The sequence below is a fragment of the Haliotis rufescens genome, unplaced genomic scaffold (assembly GCF_023055435.1).
Source record: "Haliotis rufescens isolate VD_foot unplaced genomic scaffold, xgHalRufe1.0.p SCAF_2, whole genome shotgun sequence".
Lineage (NCBI taxonomy): Eukaryota > Metazoa > Mollusca > Gastropoda > Lepetellida > Haliotidae > Haliotis > Haliotis rufescens.
Window position 1 is genome coordinate 39,451,369 of NW_025963890.1, and position 13,506 is coordinate 39,464,874.

The following is a 13,506-nucleotide window of genomic DNA, read 5'->3' on the forward strand; positions in this document are numbered from 1 at the left end:
TGCTTTCATATCACATTTAGATTTTTTTTATTGATATTGTCCATGGTTTCCCAAATATTGTTAATTGGGTTCAGGTCTGGACTGTAGCTGGGCCATTCCAGGAGTGTAATATTTTGTTCATTAAAACAGTCCTGAGAAGCTTCACTCCAAGTTTCATATCATTTTCTTGCTGGAATACCAACCCGTCACCAGACAAAACTGGTGCTGTTGTAAGATGTCCCTGTAGAATGTCAGTGTACACTGCACCGGTCATGTTACCTTCAAATACACATAATGGTGTGGCACTCAACACAGACACCCCACCCCACACATGAAATTTAGGATTGTACTTTGGATACTGGTAAATTGTTTTTTCTGTACCTTTGGTCCACATTTTTATGCAGTTTAAATATAGCCACACTGAACTTTCATCTGAGAACATAACATTGTCCCAATTGAAATTTCTGTGCACACAAGACCAATTCAATGTCGTTTTTGCTGTTCAGGTTTGGGATGTGTAGGTGGAATTCCTTGTGTTGGTTGGTTGGTTGGTTTGTTGTTTAACACCACACTCAGCAATATTCCAGCTATATGATGGTGGTCTGTAAATAATCGAGTCTGGACTAAAGATTCCAGTGATTGACATCATGAACATCGATCCACGCAATTGGGATCGATGACATGTATCAACCAATTCAGTGAGTCTGACCACCCGATCCTGTTAGTCGCATCTGAGAACATAACATTGTCCCAATTGAACTTTCTGTGCACCAAAGACCAATTCAATGTCGTTTTTGCTGTTCAGGTTTGGGATGTGTAGGTGGAATTCCTTGTGTTGGTTGGTTGGTGGGTTTGTTGTTTAATGCCGCACTCAGCAATATTCCAGCTATAAGACGGCGGTCTGTAAATAATCGAGTCTGGACTCGCATCTTACTACAAGCATAGTCGCCTTTTATGACAAGCATGGGATGCTGAAGACCTATTCTACCCGGATGTTCGGGGGTCTTTCCTTGTGATCCATTGCATGCAACTGCGTTCTTATTGTCTCTTTATAAACAAGAACTGTTAATCATTTCATGCCTGTTAATCATTTTCTATCCTCATACATCTGTATTTAGACATCAATATACCGAGTCCCCTTCTGTCACCAATAGTTAATTTCATTGGCCTACCAGTGCTCCCTTTTTGTGCTCAATTCCATCTCCACTTTCAATATTTTTCAAAACCGTACACAGTTGATTGTGGAATGTCTGTTCTCTCTGTAACGACCTGATCTGATCTGATCTGATTCCTTGCATGATTGTATAATTCAGAAATAATCTTTTTTTTTGCAAAGCTGCCATTGCCACAGTGGTCTTGTTTGCCATCGTGTTTACCAAGGGAGACAACTCTGGTCATACTTTACAAATGTAACATGAGGAGTTGTCTCCCTTGAATCAAAGTCCGATAAGTTCTACATACACCTTTCGTATGGTAAATATTGATGGCCAAAATGGCATGAACAATTCTCAAAAATTTCTGTTAACAGGGAGTGTCAGCTCGTTGTGGCAGGAAAGCCTGATGTGATGCAGGTCTTAGATGCTTATTATTTTAGTGAAACCCACGAGCAATGCAAGGTGCTGTAAACCCCCAAATTCATTGTATCCTAGCACACTCAATGGACACAATGTTGTCTGCATATAGCAACTAAATTGTGTTGCCTTAGCTGACTTGATCCCCCATGGCCCCATATTCTGTATGCATAACATGAAACTCACATTGAGTGATAGCATCTACTAGGGCTGGGACGGGTAACTCGGGTACCCGGGTCGGATGGGTACTGAGTAGGACCCGGGTACCCACAGGACTACCCGGACCCGTGGTTGTTTAATGACAAAAATTATCAAAAACTCCATGGTTACACTACGAATCACCAATGTTTGCATTTCTTTCTGACTATGTACAAATTCCTGATGATATGTTTGAATAAAGATAAAACTTCAATCAACTTCAATGTATGCATGACCAGATCATTTTTAACTATTCCCAAATGGTACCTTTCTCTTGTGAACTACAGAAGGGATCCTGGTAGGGTCTGGTAATAGAGGGGTGGGAACCCGGGTAGTAGTATCTACCTGTTTTGTACAACCATACTAACACAACAGCAGTTAGTAGGGCTTGGACGAGTCCAAATTTACTACCCGGGTACCCACCCACCTATTACCCAACCCTACCCAGGTACCCACTGTAGGTCTCAGGAGATGTCTCAAAATGTCCGATTGGCAATACGTATTTAGATCCATGTATTAAAAAATCATTCATACACTGAAGTTGAATTAAGTTATATCTTTATTCAATCATATGAAAAAATCAGAAGGAATGGGTGCATAGTCAGAAAGAAAAGCGAAGTTCCAGAAATTTTTGGTAATTAAACAATGTCTGGGTAGGTCTGGGTAGTCCTGTGGGTACCCAGGTCCTACTCAGTACCCACCCGAACCGGGTACCCGAGTTAACCATCCTGGCCCTAGCAGTTAGGTTCTGCAGTGAGCCTTGTTCCTCCTAGTGACTGCCATAACCAATAGATATACTGTACCATGGCATTCGTCACCACTCACCCCTTTCCGTAACCTGCAAGAGGACTTGTACGCCTATCGATGAATGGGCAAAAATACAACAAACCAATCAGAATGAGCGTATGATTTCAAGTTCTTCGTCAAAGAATCCCTCAGGAATAATTTTTGATTTTACATATGTCTTGCATCTAAAAATACACCCAAGACACAGTTAAATGTGTTCAATCATACTGTATAATTATGCACGTCACGATGTGCTTTAAATTGCATCTCAACTATATATAATATATGGGGAAATATATGTGAACCATTAAGCAAAGAGTTGACAATTACTTAAGGTATGCCCGTTTGCACTAAGACAGAACCTGGTCGCAAAAATGCCCATGAGAAGGGCACAAGTCGCTATTCGGCTTGTTCCGGAATAACATGAGTTGGTCATGAATGGTACCATAGATTTGAGGTGGCTGTGCTTGTTTTGACACTGTGAACTACCCTTAAATACAACTGACAAAAATACACAAACAAAAGGACGAGGGATGTTTCGGTTTCTTTCATGTGTATCATAATATTATGTAAATTTAATTTAAATGACACTGTTTTACTCCTTATGAATCCCTCCACTCCATTCCCCCATTCTACACCTGGAAGAACACCATCCAGTCAACCACAACGAGAAAAAACAGCACTATCACTATCCCACACCATGAGGCACATAAGAATTTTGATTATTCATATAGTATGGAATAACAAGGAAGTGAATGTTACAATAAAAAAGAGTCCTATATATCCTTAAGAAGAGAGAGGCGCTGGGGTGGCTTTATGTCAACAGAAATATTTATTCAATGTAAAATTAATACACACAATAGACCCCTTCTCTGGAAAAAATAATTTGTGGAACCACTTTCGAACTCAGTCTTGATAAGTATGTCTTAGATAAGCTTGCAGTTTCATTCATGTAACTTCAGTAGTTTCTGAGAAAACATGTCCCTATTGCAGAAAATTGCATTAGATAAAATAATGTGGATCAGGAGCTGTAGTGTGTAAAAAAATAATTTATGGAACCAATCTTTCGAACTCAGTCTTGACAAGTATCTCAAGCATAAGCATACAAACTTTCATGCATGTAACTTCAGTAGTTTTTGAGAAAACCTGTCCGCATTTCACGTAGAAAGCACAAAGCTGAAAAGCATGGAGCAAGGGCCATAACTCTGTACAAAATAGATTTGCGACACAAATCATTTAACTCAATGGAGATCGTTCATTCTTTCCATGATATGCATCACAATATCATTTTCCAGAGCTCGGTATACACGGCGATTTTAAATATCGTTTTTTATCATGTGTTTTATGTTATACAATTGCCAAATACTGTGTGCGTGCATCCATGCATATTTATTGAATGAGCAAAAAGGCATTATATTGTACCAGCATCTTGTTTTGTTCCATTTATGAATTTCAATAGAAACATTGGTATTTCAAACAGCTTCTGAGTTAAAAATTTTAGACTGATACAATATATAGAGAATCTCACGCGTGTGTCTTTTGATATCAAATATATCAACAAGAGTTGATAAAAGTGGAAAATTCTGAGGCTTGCCAAGCATTTTTGCCACTTTTATCAACGAGTGTTGATATATTTGATATCAAAAGACACAAGGGTGAGATCTTATTTATCATCCAACATCATTCTTCCAACTTTTTCAATTTGTAGACAGTAATTAGCAGTGTCTTCAGTGTAAAAAGTACTGCTAACAGCTTCAGTAGCAGTGCCATTAGTGATGTCATTTGATTGTGACGTCATGGTAACCGGTGACGTCACAATGGTCTGCAAAGCATTGTGATGTAATTTCATTGCAGCGATATCTACAGTGTAGATATATCGCTTGATCTAATCCAAGCGATATCTCCTGTGGGAGCCAGTTTTGGATGATAAATTGTGATATGTATCGCAATACAGTCTTGTGCAAACTATTGTGATGCACTTATTAATACCTACAATATCCATCATTAATTCATATACTTACAGACTGCCTCTAGTGGTAGAGCGTCCACCCGGAGAGTGGGAGGTCCGGGGTTTGATCCCCGGCCGCGTCATACGAAAAGACGTTAAAAGATGGTACTTGTTGTTACCCTGTCTGGCACTCGACATTAAGGGGGTAAAACAAGTACTGGTCGGCTCAGAGTCAGTATACTGTGTCTGAGTGGGGTATTCATGTTAAACTGTGGCATGGTATCTCAGTGAGCTAGCACTATAAATCGGCATCAGTCCGGACTAGTACAAGCTACCACACTCACACACACGTGCATGTACATCTCTATATAAGTGCTATAATCTTGGACGCAACGTTAAACCCAATTTCACCTCACTTTTTATACTAACAAACGTCAGAGCTTCTGTCCTGGACCCAAATGATATCGAATTTCTGGAAACTGTTCAAACTTCCAACAGTTTAAAAACTCAGACGTGAGAGAAACTCACATGACTTTTACCAAACGATAATAACGATAATGTTCACGCCATGCTTGCGCTAATACCTCATATACGAGGGGACCAGATGGACATACCGTTGTAGCGTACAGTTTGTGGCTGACGTTACCGCAGCCTCAAGTATCACGTATATTCACAGCTGTCTAAAACCGCAGTCATGTTTTTAACGTATATGCATTACATATCATAATCACCTTTCACAAATCTACCCACCAAGTGTGCTGATCGAGTAACTATCACCGTGTCGGTTTGTTAGCATGCAATATTCTATTAGGACACTACGCGCCTTATCGCAGGTTGTACCGGAGGGCGTGATGTCCTGCTTGTTAATTCCGTCGTATTAAGATCACATAACGGTAGTTTGCGACCACAACATCCTCGATTACCGGCCGAGGATGTATGATATTACTCATTTCTAGATTTGTCATAATACCAGAGAGAAAGTCCATCTGCAAGACTTAGCTATTATAATGCTACTTGAGATTTTGCATCACAGAATTCTGTTTACCTAGGGGCTATATATTTTTATTGTTCCATTGATAGGCCTCAGACCACAGTTATCCCCCCTAAGTTTTACCATGAACCGGAAGGAAAATAGGAGAATATAGTACCCAGTTGAAATGGGCTGTTCAGCCTGTGGCAATTTTTTTGGAGTGACTTGTGATAGCTTAAATGAAAGATAAGACATTGTAGTTTGCTGTCAATTTTTTGTAAGCCCCAATCTGTGAAGGTATTGATTCCAGCTTCCCATGATTTGACCCCAAGTTGAAGGCCGCTGTGTGTGTTTCGGCTCGAAACTTCCGGTGAGCATTGTTGACAGTGGTTACTGCGAAAGCAAGGTGGTGGATCCTGGACGTAAGTTTGCGTTTTAAGTGACAAGTGGCAGGTTGGTCAGCATGCAACAGGAGAACAGCCTACGACTGATAATAATTATGGTGGGCTGTCATGTCACTGTAGATAGCAAAGAAGGAAATTAATTGTGGTCTGAGGCCATATATATAGGAGGTAGCTCGAACCTCGGGGTATCGCGGTACTTGTCATGTACGCTAAACGGAACAAAATGCACTCACTAACCTTTATGATTATTCGTGTTCTCTGTTTCAGATATCATTCATTTTTATCAAACAATGCATATTTTTCTGAGAAAAGTTCATTATTTACATTATAGTAGCTCCGAGTAAAAGCCGGGCCTCATGCTCAGTTTGACAAGGGAGAGAACTCCATCGTATCGCGGTACAGAGAAAAGTTGTGTACGGAGGTCCGAATTGGACAAAAAGAGGACATAATTCTACCAACCACTTGGTATGATCATGCCAGACATCAGTGATTTGTCCAGACAAGTGCAAAGACAGCACAAGTAAAATTCTAAATGTGTTTTCAGCAATAGGTATTCAATGCATTTTTACCGAAAAGTAAAAGAAAATATTTTTATAAGTCAACAACAAAATATCAGAAATGATATTTTAAGATTGTTTAAAAAAAAATGGATCACAATAATTTGTCACAAAATGGGAAAATGTTAAAAGTCAACAATAAAAAAGCCCTCCTTGTATGCCCAAAGTATGTATTTATCTTTTGGTTACTAGTGAAGAACGTATTTCTAAGTTTGGCATTATGGCCCTTATGATCTCCCAATAGATTCTGGGCACAGAGCGGGAAAAAATGTGCGGACTACGTAACTACCGTTACCTCATTAGTCTCCATGAATATGCAGATGATCTAGTTCAGGTCGATAGAGAAAGTTTACTTGGGGAACTGCGGGTTATATCGTTGGCCATTGATAGATGGGGGTAAGGCAATATTACAACAGATGCCAGAAATATGTATCAACGGATTAATAACTCCTTACTTACAGAAGACGGAACATTCCGAGGAAATTGAAATTGTTTACGAAGTGAGCACTTCCTGGTTACCGATTTGCATTAATAGACAGCCGCTAAGAGGCGTGTCCCGCGAGAACTATCGGAAATCACAAATGCCGCGATACGATGAATGCCGCGGTACCATGAGGTCCGAGTATATATATTTTTATCTACTGACTAATCACGTGTTCCTGTGTTCTGTACAAACCAGTTTGTTGTTTGTTTGTTTGTTGTTTAACGCCACACTCAGCAATATTCCTGCTACATGACGGCAGTCTGTAAATAATCTGTAAATGATCGAGTCAGTGAATGACATCATGAGCATCGGTCCACGCAATTGGGATCGATGACATGTATCAACCAACCCGACCCCGTTAGTCGCCTCTTATACGACAACATAGTCGCCTTTTACTGCAAGCATGGGTTTCTGAAGACCTATGCTACCCCGGATCTTCACGGGTAGCATTCGTCACCACTCGCCCCTTTCCGTTACCTGCGGCTTGTCCCGGAATAACACGAGTTGGTCACGAATGCACGGGTGGTACTAACCATAGTGGCTACAACGGGATCTGGACAGTCCGTGCGTTCACGGAGATCCGAAATTCTGGCGGACTGGTACACAAATGTTGGAGAACCCATACCCACCCGTACCTAATCAACTGAATGACTCGTACCTACAAAAAGCGTTTTCGTACACATTGAACATTTACAAGATTTTAATCATTATTCGCTTCCGCAGCAACGACCGGATTATAATGGATATTTGACACTGTAGATTTGGCGACCCGGATGTTAAGTATTTCGTTAGTATTTCCAAAGATGTATATAGATCTATATACGTCTTTGGTATTTCCACTCGCTTTTTGAAAACTATCAGTTCTATTGCAAACCATTGACTAAACACGTGTTCAACTAGACTTTGTTTTGTGTTTCATATAAGCCACACATGATAATTACATGTTACACCGGCCGAATTCCAAGAAATTGTGTGGGACAGCGAATGCGTTACTTGGTGCTCATTCCAAGGGATAACCATCAGTTACCCAAAGACGTACATATACATACATACATCTACATACATGCGGGGTTGAATAGGTCTTCTGCAACCCATTCTTGCCGTAAATGGCGACTTATGCCTGTCGTTAGAGGCGACTAACGGGATCAGGGGGTCAAGGTCGCTGACTTGGTTGATGCATATCATCGTATTACATGTACAGTTGCGTGGAGCGATGCTCATGATGTCAATCACTGGATTGTCTTGTTCAGACTCGATTATTTACACAGACCGCCGTCATACTCATCGACATTGTGAGTAAAATGTGAATTGAATGTTTAAAAGTAGGCACTAATGTCATATTTAATATATCCGTAAATTAATTAACTCATTAATGAGTAAATTATACAGCTCATCCTTGGACTTCTGTATTTTACCTCTATTACTTTCAGTTTTACTCCCTACAACTTAAGTGTTTTGGTGTGGTGGTTTACATCTGTTGAGCATATTATTTATTATTCAACCCTACTTGAAGATTCCGGGGTAGAATAGGTCTTCAGCAACCCATGCGTGCCGTAAAAGGCGACTATGCTTCTCGTAAAAGGCGACTAACGGGATCGGGTGGTCAAGCTCGCTGACTTGGTTGATACATGTCATCGGTCCCAATTGCGTGGATCGATGCTCATGATATTAATCACTGGATTGTCTGGTCCAGACTCGATTATTTACAGACAGCCGTCATATAGCTGGAATATTGCTGCGTGCGGCGTTAAACAACAAACCAACCAACCAAAATCAACCCCACCTACCTACTAAATACTACTACATAAATGGTTCTCATCGTTATTAATAATAGAGGTGGCGTTTCGCCTGACAATTAGTCACCGTTTTCGCCCCAGAAATCGATGACGCTTTGCTGAGGTGCCGTTTTAGCCTGCACCCGCGTGATATCGTTGGCGACAGTGGTACCATATATAAATCGCTCTGTACAGGAAAAATCTTTGTTTTGCCCAATAGACAATATTTTATGAATGAAAAATACCCAGAATTCCCATATATTTACGTAGCTATAACCATATAACCTTATGATACACACACACGCACGCCCACACGCACACACTGCTGAATATATCACGGGTTTTGTTATGAATTCTACTTCAGATTCCCGTTGATACACGAACACACAAGAGTACACTTATCACCCATGAAGAATAATATTAGCTGTAGTGAATATGCAGGGACTTCTATGTTGTTAACGCCGCTCGGGAATATTCCCGGAAAATGACTGCAGCGTAAAAATAATCAAGTCTCGATCAGACAATCCAGTGATTAATATTTTGAGCAACGATCACGCAGTCGGGGTAGTCACGCAGACTCGGTTATTTCCAGACCGCCGTCATAACCAATCGACGTTGTGAGTAAAATGTGAATTGAATGTTTAAAAGTAGGCACTAATGTCATATTTAATATATCCGTAAATTAATTAATTCATTAATGAGTAAATTATACAGCGTGAAAATAATCAAGTCTCGATCAGACAATCCAGTGATTAATATTTTGAGCAACGATCACGCAGTCGGAGTACCAGGCTACGCAATTAAGTCACCGAGCCTGACCTCTTACGACAGTGCAGGTTGGTGCGGACCTATTCTAACCTAGGATTCCCGCGGATTTCCAGTATGACGGTGACAATGACACACAGTGACAGGACATAATGTATTATGTCTTAACAATCATGTCCCCCAGTAATGTCAGCGAACAAGGACTACATTTCTAAAAGGGCAAGAAAAATCAGTGTTGTTTTCTTCAGTCCTCATATAATGTATAATTTCCAACCTGTTTTTAGTTTAAAAACTAGAACTGTCAGTTACTCATCCCCCCCCCCCCCCCCTCCCTCCTTTTGCCGATCCCCCACTTTCGTTGTCATGCCCAGAATCCCCGACCACCTTCCCAATGATTAATAACCAGTCCTGTAATTGCCTCGAAATTATATCACAATCCGTAAACATGTTGAAATCCTATATGTAACTATAATATTTTCGTATTGTTGTGACATATTAACAGGCTTACATTTGTATTCCTAAATTCGCCCAAGAGTCGACATGTGAGTAGATATATGGTACACCAACCACACAGACCGTGGGGGTCATACAGCGTACATACCACTCGATAAAGCTCGGCAATTCTCCCGCATGTCGCTGTAGATATCGACCCTATCTTACACCTGTTAACTTCCCTGTATTGAGAACGGGCTATTGTATACACGTACTCACAACACTCTACTACAACACTGCTATACAGTGATTTCACATTAACCTACCTTTAATTTCCCGTCAGTGAAAACTGTTGCGATCGTGTCCAACTGTCTAACTCTACCACACAGCGAAACTGCGACTTTACAAGTCTCGGCGACCGTGATTCCCGGAAATTGTGCGAATGTGGGTCATGTTTGCTAGTGCGAGGCGAGATTTATACGTTACACAGAAGTGATATCGGACAGTTGAAAATTTTGCTCAGGTAACAGGGGAGGCTTTTGGCTTGACTCTAAAATCTGAAGACGATACGTCTAGGGCGGATCCAAGGGGGAGGGTGGTAGTCAGTGTATGAGGGGTTGCTCCTTTTAAACAGCTGGCTGTCGTGTGAACCTGTCGTATTTATGTAAACGTCGCGACCCGGTATAATGTGCGGTCCCCTCTCCCCCCTACACATCTCCTCCGCCCCCTTTTCTAAATCCCACATCCGCGCCAGGGTCCGTCTAATAACTTCTTAAAACTGTAATGTAAATCCCGTTTACAAGTTCAATCCTCGTTTAATTTGTCTTGATTTTTCGTTTGCCGGGTATGTTATATGTTTGTTTGTTTGTTTGTTGTTCAACGCCGTACTGATCAATGTTCCAGCTATAAGACGGCGGTCTGTAAATAATCGAATCTGGACCAGACAATCCAGTGATAAATATCATGAACATCTATTTACGCAACTGGGATACGATGATATGCATCAACCAAGTCAGCGAGCCTGACCACCCTTGCCGCTAGTCGCCTCTTACGACAAGCATAGTCGCATTTTACGGCAAGCATGGGCTGCTGAAGACCTATGAAGTTTATTGAGAAAACAGTAAGTGAAATACTAGACTTTCGTCACTGATAACATCTATGAAAAACAGACAAGACAAGAAGTAAGCATCCCAATGGGCAGCAACTGTGTTCCCATCATGCTGATCTGTTTTTTATACATATGAATCGGAATCTCTGCTCGGACTGGAGCTTCAGGAATATGATAATCTGATATCGTTCAATGACCATGAAATATTCATCAATTCCCTTCTATTGATTTACCCACCGAACTAGAAATAGAGGAGACCAGTGAGGCTGCCTCATCTGTTTCATATTTAGATCTATATGCATAAACACACTCTCTACATTCTATATGACAAGAGGGGGACTTTCCCTTTATGTCGAGCAATTTTCCTACAGCTCCAGCCGTTGGTGTCTACATTTCACAACGTTTGAGGAGCAATCGAATACTAGTATGCTCTTGCTCAGAAGTTTGATCAAGGTTACAACATTCAAGGCCTCAAGATTTCAAAAAACCTCTTTGGACATGTTGAGGACATTTCAAAATTTGACGCATCAGTGACAAGAATGATGTCCGATGCAATTCCCTATTTTGAGTTGTACTGTATGTTCCAGTGTTATTTTAGGTTAAAATATTCCATGCCTTTGCATGTGTTTGTGACGGAAGCCGCCGGCGGAGCAGGATACGCTCACCTTTTCGATAACGTCACTGTTTGCTTGTGATTCATAAACGCAAAGTCGGAATCGCCCAATCGATCGATTCTGCTTTTGGCAGAGATTTCTTTTGAATATGGAAAGGACTCTGTCGCTTATATTTTAATCTAAATACTGAATTACCACAGGGGCTGTGTCACTGAGAGCAACCAAACCCTTTCTATTATCAGTAAAAAAGCAGAGTCCATCGTCCGATTTTGACTTTCACGTCGATAATTTATGAGGCCTCTTCTTATAATGATAAGTAGAGACCTGACTCAGTAGCGGGGAATTGTACATTTTAGGAACCTTGAAAAGAGAAGAAAACCACGAGAACAGTGTTTTGATGTGATTCCGTTTACTACGTGAGCGCAAGTGATGATTATAATTACAAAATAATTATAAAGATGTTATGCTATACAAAAAGCAATAAAACAAATAAATGTTAAAATTATCTGTGAGTATTATATTTTAGAATAACTACGGCAATAGGTTTAAAATATTTTTAGACTTACTGCAGTCGTCACGTGTTTTCTTATTAACATAGTTTATACACTTAACTGATGTACAAAAAACAGAGTGACATATAAAAAATAATAACAAACATGTAAACATCATAGTCATACGACATGAATGACAGCAAAGGCTCTCAGTCCATAGAGATTACAAGTATGGCCGGAACCATAACACGTCATCTCGGTTTACTCTAGGTTTAACTCGTATGCTTAACCTAGCTTATTAATTTACTAAGTGTTTATCAAATACATATAACTTGATAATAAAATACCACAGAGACCCCAATAAGCCAAACGAAGACACATACACGTTTGTACAACTGTAGCGCCAAAGGGAGATAATCATTGCTGGATAATTGTCATGCGTCCCTATGAATCTCCGCACAGCGATACGTTCGCGGAGTTCTCTATACTATCGCTGCCACCAGTGAAAACTCCCCACTGTGATAGGTAGCCCCAACTATGCTTGGAGTTGAACTCGCAACCGAATGACCGTTATGTTTACAAACAAGTCACGACTGTCGTGACGCCGAATACACTTACCGCTGATAAATTACTTTCTTTGTTTGTCAATTTGAATTTCTATTTCGTTAAAACTATCATCTTTAATTGATATGGTAAGAATGTAAGGAAGAAGTTGGTTGATTTTCCGTTAGTCTGCCATCTCGAACCAATCTGTTTATTAAAACAACAAAGTAAATCTGGAAAACATGGTCAGTTGTAAACCTTTTCAAAATGAAATATGATGGCATTCCCAAAGACATAAACAAATTTTAAAGTATAAACGTTACTACATATGGTGTTAGAGGGCAAATTTCAAGATTCTTGTAATGGCCGCGCCCACACTGGTGGCAGTGATGTTACCGAGGGTGTAGACTAAAATCTAGTCTCTGAAATGAACATATCGTACATAAAAAAACCAGTTGTTCAGTTATCTTAATAAAAATATAATAAAAAGGAGCCCAGTGACTCTCTTCATTTTCAGATTTCCTGATACTGCAGTGATCTAGACTTGCCAAACATTATAGACTTGCATGGGCTGTATTTGATATATATTTGTATCAGGGTCTGTAAGACAGACTACCGAGGGTGTAACGAAGGCGTCACGCGCTGGGAAGGAGCTTGGCGTCCCTAGTAACGAAGGGAGATAATTCAGTATGAACTTTACTACGATCAACAAAGTTTTCCTAGTTACTAAGAGAAGTAATTTATAATAACACAATCTTGGATGAAATAAAATTTGTTTTAGTACAACGTTGGCTATTTTCCTATCAGCATAGCATGCATATTTGACATGCCAGATAAAAAATATGTAACATTGTTATTACAAGTCCAAAACTTGAAATATG

The 13,506-nt window shown here is 40.1% G+C and overlaps 1 protein-coding gene across 1 annotated transcript in view; it reads right to left on the minus strand.

The window, feature by feature from the left end:
- Nucleotides 1-10,338, minus strand: part of LOC124114810 (interleukin-6 receptor subunit beta-like) — a 62,326-nt gene extending 51,988 nt beyond the window's left edge. Inside the window, exon 1 of the mRNA XM_046475589.2 lies at nucleotides 10,196-10,338. The gene's annotated coding sequence lies outside the window, so the exon portion shown is untranslated. The remainder of the gene's footprint in view (nucleotides 1-10,195) is intronic.
- Between the last annotated feature and the right edge of the window lie 3,168 nt (nucleotides 10,339-13,506).